Consider the following 10,834-nt stretch of genomic DNA (forward strand, 5'->3'; position numbering starts at 1 on the left):
CCTTACGGTGATGAATGATTGCTGCTTTTGACCGATGGATGCGGGGTGTCAGGTCCAAATTCACATTTTTGTGGAGTCAGATTAATAGTGCAACTTTTCTGGTGCTCAGCCTCATGTGAAATCCAATCTATTTATGCTCTTTCCAATTTTCATTGTATTATTGAGAATCATATTTAGTGAGCCTGACTAACGAGGACACGACATGGGGAAGGTAATTCATATTCTTCAGGGTTAACTCGGCTCTCTGCTCACTTGCAGACACAGAGTCTCTTCATAATCAGTCCACCTGCCTGAGTGTTCCTCCAGGAAACTGAGGAATTTTATCAAAAGGGATAAGTTCAGAGAGAGGATTCATAATTAGGAAATATAACTTTATGTACACCCCAACGTGCTCGTGTGATTTCCAGAGTTGGATGGCCTGAGCTGCTGCCTGCAGGGTTTGTTTGGGGGATGGAGGATGCTGTGGGGATGTCACAGCAGCCCTGGGGGTTCAGGGGGCTGAGCTGGAGAGGGCCCTGGCAGGTGCTGGCAGAGGAGCCCTCTCTGTCCTTATAGGTGTGCTGCAGGAATGCAGAGGATGGAAAATATTGCTGCCATTCCCAGGCAGGATTCCCTTTTTGGGACTAGCTAAAACAGAGGTCAGACAGAATCAAGGGAATAAAAAGCAGGTGTATTTATTGAAGGGCCTTCAGGTACATTCCAGGCAGACAAAGCCCCCCAGGGGCAACACCCAAAATGAATGTCAAGTCACAGGTTTTCACACTTTTATAAGTTTGGGCTATTTGCATATTGGGGGTTAATCTTCCAATTACAGCTTCAGGTAATGAAGTCATTTACCCCAAGTTTGCTCCCCCCAACTCATTTTGTTTCCATTTCTCAGGGCCTGAGGCAGTGAGGTGTCCTTGATTGCCAGGCCTGGAGAGGAATTGTTGTGTCTGCCCAAAACGGGGAAGCAGCAACTCACACTGTGTGGGGAGTTTAGAGTTATACACTAAAGAACTGCAGGATTACAAATATATGAAAAATATAAAAGCTAAAATCCTAAGGCATCAGGGTCGTGTCTTGCCTAAGGATGTGCTCAAGGGGCTGTGAGAGAGACAAGAACAGAACCCACATCTCCAGGGCTCCCATCCAGCCTTTCATGTGGAATCACTCTTCCCTTGCAAGTGAGTTCTCAGCCTGACGTGCACAAACAATGAACTTTCTTCCTCCCAACCCCTGTGAGGCCTCCCCTGTTTGCTGCTGAATGAACTCAGAAGATGCTGGGGCAGCAATACCTGTATTTCAGACCAAAAATGACTGGGCACTGGGCAGCTTTCCCCCTTGTTTCCAGGCTCTGTTACGATAGTTCTCTGGAATCCATTTGTATTCCCTACAACTGGGGGGATTTCATCCTTTAGGACCCCTTTTGGGGGAGCTTTCTATTTTTCTTTTTCCTAGAGCACATGCCAGGGGTGGCATGAGGGAGACAGAGAAAACACAAGAAGGTAATAATTCAGGAATTTATGAAATCTCTGAGGTACAGTGTGCAAGAAAGCATGTGAGGCTTTGGCTGGGTCATGCAGTTGAAATCTGGCAGCTGTTCCACAGCTATAATTCTTCTCAGAATATACACTGTGTCTATTCTAACGTCACTTTATTATTATATATACATATGCATTTCAAAAAAGCATTTTTTTTTCTTAGAAAGCTTATGATAAAATTGCAGTTTTCTCCTCTAAATCCAAATTAGGGGTAAGGGATAGAGGGGGGAAAGAGAAGAATTACGACTAAGTATTTTTCTTCATAATCTGCATGTAAACTCAACTTTCATCTGGTTATCTTGCCTAAGTTCCACTGCCTGGATCAGTGAGAAGCTGCTTTGGGCTGCGTGTCAGATGGGCCATTTTGTGTCATCATTTGTCCAGCAAAGTATAACCAATTCCTTTTCCTTGCGTGTTCATTTGCTCTCTTAATCTCATATATTTCCACATTTTTTTCCTCCACCAAAACTGTGAGGTATAAATGTTTTGCGCTTGCCCCTCCAGCTGTGCCTTTTGATCTCAGGAACAGTTCCTTTATCTTCTCAGGTGTTGGAATACCACTTTAAAATGCAGCTACTCACCCTGCCCAGAAATGCTGAGTAACTCATACCAGCTGTTTAACCTTATCATCATTTTCTTCGTCTTGGCCTATGATCTTTAATTACCTGTAGCGAGCATTTTAATTTCCTTTTTTTCAAAAGTGGCTTGCCCTTGTTGCCAGGGGATGATGTGGAGATGATATGAGCAGTGAGGGCTGCCCAGTGCCCGAGGGACTGTGGCTCTTCAGTTTCACTTATTTGGACTTGATGTTGTGCAAGGAGGCATCGATGTGTCATTTGTGCTTGTCAGCAGTGAAACGCCGGGTTTGTGAGCACAGCTGAAGAGGGATGAGGGTTTGTAGCACAACAAAGAGGGACAAGAATTTGTTAACAAAACTAAAGAAGTTCAGGGGTTTGTTAGCACAATTAAAGAGGGGAAGTGTTTGTTAACACAGCGAATAGGGACAAAGGTTTGTAGCCCAATTAAAGAAGGACAAGAGTTTGTAGCACAATTAAAAAGGAGAAAGGTTTCTGAGCACATTTAAAGAGGGACAGGAGTTTGTTAGTACAATTGAAGAGGGACAAGGGTTTGTTAACACAATAAAGAGGAACAATGCTTTTTTAGCACAGTTAAAAGGGTGAAAAGGTTTGTTAACACAAAGATGTGTAGGGGTTTGTAGCACAACTAAAGAGGTTCAAGGCTTTATTAACACAATTAAGAAGGACAAGGGTTTGTTAGCACAGCTAAAGGGGTGCAAGGGTTTGTAGCACAATTCAGGAGGTGGAGGGGTTTGTTAACACCATAAAGAGGGCAAAGTGTTTGTTAACACAATGAAGGACAAAGGTTTGTAGCACAGTCAGAGAGGTGCAAGGGTTTGTAGCACAACCATAGGGACAAACACCCGTGCGCTTCATTCCTTATGCCTGTGTCCCTTTGTTCAGGGCGCAGCGGCTGGTGCTGGAGCGGACCAGGCTGAGCCTGGAATCCCGGTTTTATTTTAATGTGTGGGATGAGTTCAGTGAGCTTCCCTCGCTGCAAAGCAAGGAGAGGGAGTGTGAGAGCCTCGTTGTTGTGAGCTGTGACTATTACAGGCTTGTCAGCATCTCCAAAGAAGGTTCCCAACGCCCTGTGATCCTCCTTGGTGAGACGAAGAGGCAGAGCCCTCGTGTCACTTCTCTCTCACATCTCCCACCACTTTAACACTGCAGAAACACAGGCTTGCTCACTGAGGAAGTTATTAACCTTTGCATGCTGGGGGAAGCAGCCACTGCGCTGCAGTCAGCTGAAATCTAAAAATTCATTTGGGTAATGTCAGCCTGGAACTTGTTTTATAGCACTGAGGTTACCTCTGTAAACTTCTCATTATTAGACTGGTGTGGAAACCTGGCTCCTCCTGTCTCCTACCACTGTGACAGCTGATCTTTTGTTTGAGTCTTATTTTCATGGTAGTTGCTGAAGGGTTTTAAGCACCCCCCTGGTTTCTTGAGGGATATTTACAACTCTTAGGAGATGCGGGAACAGAGCTCGGGAGCATCCTGGGAAATGCTGGGTGGAGGCAATGGGAAGCTGTATCTCTATGATAATGTGTTTGTTAAGAAGTGATTTCTGTATCTCTAAGATGTTTGCTTTGGGGAACTGAAGCTACCCTGCAGAATTCTAAACAGAATGGGAAATGGGAGTCTGCGAGGATGGGTTAAGCTGGTATCAGCACTAGTGCTACTCGACTGAGAGATGGGGCTTGGTCTGTACAGGATTGGGTCTCTGGGGGGCAAAAAATATTTTAAATAGAGTATTTTTGAAGAGAGGGATTATTGAAAAGATTTTTGCTGAAAATAATAGATTCTCAGTGTGGGGAAGAAGAGACTCATCTTTTTTCCGTCAGCTAGTTTGTGTGTAGGTCTGAATATCTTTCTGGCTTAATTTAAGTTATTAATGCCTTGACTTCCCTGGAAGTGGGCTGAAATTAACATTTATTCTCAAGAACTCGCTCCTTAGACTAAGCAACAAATTGAGATAAATTTGAATTAAGATACGTGGCCTATCATCCCTGTGAACAGAAAGTCAAAATCTTACTTAACACCTTTCCTGAGAAGTGTGAGGAAATGGGGTGGAAATGGGCTGTTTGACGGGTGCTGCTGGTTTATACAGAGTTGTCAGTCTCAAGTCTTGTCTCTCTGCAAAGATAAAAGTAGAAAATCATTATTTTCAGTATCTTGAGGACTTCATTTTTTGAGGGGAGAAAACATTTTTGATCTTCAGTTGCAGCAAAGCTTCATTTAGGTACTGGTGTCTGGGTGAAAGTTCAGGATTTACCACAAAGGAAAAAATAACCCAACCATCATCTTGAAGGCACATGTTGGAAAAACACCTTTCAAGGAGAACAAAGCCTTCCCTGCTGGGCTCTTTAGTGATCACAATCTCTGCAAGAACAGCGAGTGAGGGGAACTCTTTAGAGAGGCAGAGCTGCTTGGATGTGGGGAAGTTTTGTCACACTGTCATTGACCTGTGGTGTTCTCAGTCTTCCATCCAATCCTTTGGGAACTTTCTACTCTTCTTTTAAATGCAATGAATATATAAACCAGAAATCAGGAAGGAAGCAAAGACACCTTTCTCGCAGCCCCAGAGCCCTTCTGGAATTTGTTTGCATTCACACAAATAGTCTGAATGAATATTTTCAAAACTACTCATGTGATTGAATGGTCCTGCCCTGGACTCAGATGTTTCAGTCTCGAGGAAGCAAATGTTATTCCAAGTGTATCAAAAAAGGAGATGAAGCCTTCGAGAGTAATATTTTGCAAGTCTTTGTTAGCAGACATCATGTATCATTCCATCTCTGCCCGGCTCTAATTGACTTGCAAGTGTTAGGCATTTAGTGAGCGTGGGCTCATCGTTTGAGATCAATCCCCCTCCTGCCTTCTCCTCCCTGGCAGCTCAGCTCTGCCCAAAGCCGGGCTGCAGGAGACCAGCCTGGGCTGTGGAACACAGGGAGCCCCAGGCTCTGCTGCCCTGGCTTGACCTCAGCCGACCTGGAAATGCCAATCCATCAGAGAAAGCAGCACTGCCCTGACAGCAGAGAAGTGCAGAGAAATGCACCCCTGCGGTGGGGCAGGGCAGCTGGAAAACCACGGAGCGCCTTCCCAGGATGACAGGGTCACAGGCTGCAGCACAAATGTTGTCAGTGCCCTCTGATGAACAGATGTCATTAATATGGTTATGGTTATGCTTTAGTAATAGCCACATCTCATAAAAATGCTACTCTGATATTCCTGTGCAGCTTGTGGAGTAATCAGTGTAGTTCAGTGCTCTTGGTCTGTTATGCATTTAAAAAACCCGACTGTGGAGCATCATCTTTTCCACTATGTATGTTAAAGAAAACCTGGGGATTTAATGGAACCTGGCTGATGCTGGGGAAATTGCCATATTAGCCACAATTTATGGTTACCCAAGTAGCTTTCAAGGCTGACAAACAAGGAATGTAAAACATACAAGGAAACTTAAACAAACAAAAGCTGTGCTGCGGTGGATGAATGGGATTGTGACCTCTAAGGAAATGTCTGGAGCTTTCAGAGCTCTCTGAAGTCATAAATTGCAATCAGCTCCAGGCCCTGAGGAGCTCAATCACATTTTCCTTGTGTTTTGGGTGCAGCCATTGCAAAGGCCCACATCTCCTGCCAGAGGGAGCAGCAGGGTCACGGGGCCACTGTGCTGCATGTGCATGGTCAAGACAGGCTCCATGGCTCTTATCAGCATTTATCTGGCAGGTGCTTTTAAAACATTCTCGAATTAGAGGAAAAGGGGAAATGAGAAAGGCCCCAGCATAGAATCACTCCAAATTGCTGGCATTATGCAGAGCAAGAACTGTATTCCAAGAACACACTGATGACCCTAAAGGGTTAAAAACAAATCATTGTTTTGCCCATTTTACCCCTACTTTTTAAAAAAAAAAAATTAAAAAAGGCCGACATAAAAATACTGTAAATTCTACAGAAATATCATGGAGGAAATCTTCCTAGCACTGCATGGTTGGTTAATGAGCTGCCTTCGCACCTTCTCAAATTTGGAATCCCTTGTTCCGTTGGGGTGGTCCCTTGAATGTCTGGCTGCATTTTATCATTTCATTTCATTTCATTTCATTTCATTTCATTTCATTTCATTTCATTTCATTTCAGCCTGACCCTGAAGTCCCCTCTGCAGTTCCATGGGATAGGTGATGGTTGCCCTCTTGCACCCCCAATAATCCCGTTCTGCGAGTGCCCTTCTGTTCTTTAGGAGAACTCTGCTCTGTTTTCCCAGGTTATGTTTGTGCCGAGAAACCTTTCTGGCTTCTCATGCTGATTTATCAGGAAGTGATTGGTTTCCATCAGCTCACAATACTCTTACCCATTTTCTGTATAATTGCTTTAATTAATTCCTTCTTATCAAGTTACTGGATATTTTCTGTACTGCTACTACAGGAGACGTCTGCATTCCTGGCTTGTCCATTTGCTGGCAGAAAAGAGAAATATCCACTATTTTCTTCTCTTGGTTTGTCTCTCCTATCTATTCAGTGGTATGGGAAGTGACCCTTTATGCCTGCGAGACTCTGTCAAATTAAATTCCTTGGGATTTTTTGTCTACTGTGACAGAGGTTATTACAAAACTGTTTGCTTTTCTAGCTATTTAGAGAGGGAGAAAATGGCCCTGAACGCTTTAGAAACGTTTGGCAAAGGCAACCTTAGATATTAAAAAATAAAATAGGAAGATCTATGGATGTCACTAAATGTACCAACTGCACCTGGATTACAACATTTCTGAGCTGAAAATATAGAAACATTCCTGAGATGTACTGTGACAAATCACGGCTTAGTTTCAGGTGCTCAAGCCAAGAGGTTTTTTTCCCCTTCCTAATTGTTATTTGTGTTCTTTCACCTGAAATAGACTCTGAATATAGACTCCTTTAATATACTTATGAATCTACTTTATATTTCCCATCCTGGAGTTTCATTTTCTCCCTGCAATATGGACAGCTCATTACTCAGGCTATCAGGGAAAACGTTTCCTCCATCCCTTCATTCCTGGGGTTCTGTGTCTCACTACTAACACTTAGAAATGTTTCTTTTTGGTATTTTAGTGGTCTTTCTGAAAAGAAATGTGCAGGTGTAGGCTACTGATAACTGAGTTTAAAATTCCAACCTTTTCTAACAGGTGAGAACTTGTCACTTCTTTTAAAAAGCTCATCTTTGGAGGAAGTGGTGAGGAATTGTTCTCATCCCTCGTTTGGCTGCTGAGGACAGCCCAAAGCACAGAGGCACTTCGACAGTGGCAGTGCCTGCTGGAGGCAGTGAGGAAGGACTGACAAAATTCTGTTGGTAAACAGCACTGAGCAGATGCAGATGGAATTGTGAGGCTTGAACTGCACCTATAACTCATTACAAGGTACATTTTGGTGTTATGTTTCTGAAATATGAAGTGCTTGGCTGTGTCTGGAACTTGTCAGCTGAAAGGGATGTGTGCCCCGCATCCCCTGTGCTGGGATGCACAAGGATGTGTGCCCAGAGCGAGGAGGGGGGGCCCTGGAGCTGCCCTGAGCCCAGCAGGGGCAGGACCCAGGTGCTTTTATCAGGGATAATGCAATTAGCTGGGACATGCAGCAGCAGGGAGGGTAAATTTGACAAAGAGATTTAACTTCAGTTGGGATTATAAAAGAGGAAATTGGATCATTATCCAGTGATTCCTATTGACTATTCTTATAGATTTATGCAGAGAGATTTATTTCAACAGAGGTCCCTAATGTTGACTTCTCTGGTGTTCGATTTGGACTGGCTTTGGGGATTTAATTTTTGTCTAACCTTAAGCACCTTAATAAGCCTCCCAAATCACAAGTCCAATTGCTTTGTGAAGGTGGTGGCAAAAATAAGTCTGGTCAGTAGTTCCCACGGGCTGTACATGTTTGAGATGATGGTTCCTCTTTTTTAGCTCTGCAGGGAGCCCGGAGTGATTGACTGCCACCTTGGGCTCCAAGCACTCCAGAAATCATGCATGTGACTCTGGCGTTGGGGCAGGGCTGCAGGGCAAACCCAGCTGGGAAGTGCAGCCAGGGCCAGGATGTGCTGCCCACGGGAGAAAATGCCAAGTTCAGCCTCTCTGTATTTCCCATGCTGGATTTCCTTGGCTGAAAAACAAGCAGCTTTTATTTTACAGCAAATATTTCAAGAAAATGACATCAATCCCCATCTGAGACTGCCCTGGGGCATGAAAATAACAGAAGGGAAATGTTTGACCAGTGTGTTTCATACTGAAATAAGCAGTGTCTAAGCAAATATTCCTGTATTGCTTCTACAGGCAGACTCTGCCAGGCAAGAGATTGCTGCTGGAATGGGACTGATCCACCCTGGTCCCTGGGCCTGCAGTGAACTCAGTGTGAGAGCTGCTCTTTTCTCCTCCAAGGCTGTTCTCAGTTCACACAGGCAGGGATGATTCCCTGAAACAGAACCCTGTTCCTGCAGTGGGGTGATTAAAAACATGCGGCTGAGCTGCCAGTCTGTCTCTGAGGAGCTCAACCTTGTGTCCATTGGATCTGAAACTGTTGCTTTGTCTTTCCAAGTAAGAATTCAAAAAATTTTTTTCTTTTTCACAACTTTTGTCCTTATAGATGTTTTTTATGGAAAGTTGGACCATAAAAAAAAAATATCCTGTGTTTGCACAAATGATGGGATGTTTATCTTCTTAAAATGTTTTCTGCGAACAGCTTAAAAATTGAAATCACTTTTGCAATTTAGAGGAAAAGTGAACTATTTATTTAAGTACTTAATCCGTTGTGCATCAAGGCACTTTAATGAATCAGACAAGAAGCAGACCTGAAGCACGACAAAGGCGGTGAGAAGAATAAGCGAGGAAAAACTTGATCTCATTTACTTTTATTTGTGAGGTGGAAGGGAAAAGTGGTTGAAATCTCCTAGGTTAATGGAATTCTGAATGTTATCTTGTGTGACTGTGGTATCTTGAGGAGCAGATTAGCAGCTGGCTGTATCAGTTTGCTGGCAGAGCAGCAGAATTCCTGAACTTTGGCTGTCTTTGGTCTCATACCCGGAGGAGCCACGTTCCAACTGCAGACGGAGCTCAGCTGCCCCGGGCGGCCGTCCTGCCTCCACTCCAGCAGGCCAACTTCATTAGCAGGAACTGATGATGAAAAAACTCTTTTAAGGAGCAATATTAATCATCAGCCCCAGCACACGTTGTTTGGGTCAGCGGGGAGAAAAGCTTTTGTCCAGGCTTGTGCAATTTCCTGCAGCCGGGCTCCCGAGCTCGCTGCGGAGCCGTGCGATCCTCGTCCTTATTGAGAAGAGTTTGCTCCGAAAGCCTTGTCTGCTTGGTCACCCCTCAAGGAGAAAGAATGCCTCTCCATATGTCTTCAGCAGAAGGCAGCCCGGGCTGACAGATAGCAACGAGATGATGTATTCCAAGAAATGCTCAATCCACGGCAAGATAATGAGAGGGGGGGAAAGGGGAGCAGAGCAAAACTGCAGGCAGAGATGGATGCCAGGGAAGGACACGAGGCCTGCCCAGCCCCACAGTTGGGCAGACACAGGTCAGGCTTGGCATGAGCACAGCATCTGAAAAAATAAAAATTTGAAGAGGAAGGGGTTGAACACTTTTACAAAGGAAGTTATAGCAAATTCAAATGTGTGAAAACTGACAAGTGGGTTTTTTTTTTTTTTTTTTTTTAAATTTCCTTTTGAAACAGCTCAGAAACATTCAGGAAGTGGTAGATTGAGTGGGAGAAGAAATCAATGGAATTTAATGGGTGGGGCAAGCAGAGAGCTAAATCTAAGGAAAAATCTGTTTGGATATACATGTGCCAACTCAAGTGTTTGTGTGAATGTTAATGTATTGGCCTGTTTTGTGCATAATAAAAATACTTCAGTGGATGAAATTCTCTCTGTGGTACAGGACCGAAAAGGACAGGGTGGTCACTTGCAAATAACTGATCAGCTGTAAGGCCATTTGGAAAAAGAATCTTGTCATCAGAGCTGTAGGACAGCCCAGAACTGACACCTGCCCTGCTGTCATGGCATGGGTAAGAACCAGGGGAGAGCCTGGCCTGTCTGGCAATGAGAAGGAGGGAAATGATGATTACTTCTCACTCTCCAGCGTGTTTCAGAATGTATTTTAGCTGGCAATTTATCCCCCAAAGCTGCAGCTGGTGTGGAATGTCTGCCCCTCTTAGCAGCAGTGAAAAACCAATATAAACTCTGATCTTTATGTAACAGAAGGGAGTCAGAATATAGGTAGCCTGCTTCAGGCAGCCTCATGCTTGAGGCAATTGGATTTTGTTTTCTTGCTTTCCCTGTTTCCTCCTGATAAACACTATTCCCATTCTCCAGTTTCCTTTGTTTGTTTTCAGCCCCGTTCATGCTGCATCCCACTTTGTGCTGTGAAAAGACCGGTCTCCTACTTTGTGGAGAACCAGAATTAGTTACAAACTGTGTGTAATTCACTTACAAGGCTGAATGTCTGTGTTGGGTTCAGCCTGGCCGAGGGATGCTCTGGCAGTGCCTTTTCCCCACCCACTGCTCTGGGATTTGTCCCTCAGTGAAGAAGTTCACACCAAACGCCTCCTCCCCAACATCAGCACCATTCCCCAAGCCAGGGTTTTGCAGTGTTAATGAGTGCAATTAGCTCAGTGCAGAGTGCTGTAAGCAAGAGGTCTTCTGGGAGGCAAAGGGCTTTTTCCAGAGGCATTGGGAAGGCACCACAGCCTGAGGGATGGAGAAGACAGGGCTGTGCATGGC

At 44.4% G+C, this 10,834-nt stretch overlaps 1 long non-coding RNA gene across 1 annotated transcript; it reads left to right on the forward strand.

The window, feature by feature from the left end:
- Positions 1-2,473: 2,473 nt before the first annotated feature.
- LOC136295851 (uncharacterized) lies at positions 2,474-10,137 on the forward strand. Its single transcript, XR_010722814.1, has 3 exons — positions 2,474-3,204; positions 7,248-7,478; positions 8,385-10,137. It is a non-coding gene; the product is annotated as an uncharacterized lncRNA (long non-coding RNA).
- The last annotated feature ends 697 nt before the right edge of the window (positions 10,138-10,834 follow it).

This window comes from Chamaea fasciata, unplaced genomic scaffold (assembly GCF_029207755.1).
Source record: "Chamaea fasciata isolate MVZ Bird 193981 ecotype frontalis unplaced genomic scaffold, bChaFas1.0.hap1 SCAF_12, whole genome shotgun sequence".
NCBI classification, from domain to species: Eukaryota; Metazoa; Chordata; class Aves; order Passeriformes; family Sylviidae; genus Chamaea; species Chamaea fasciata.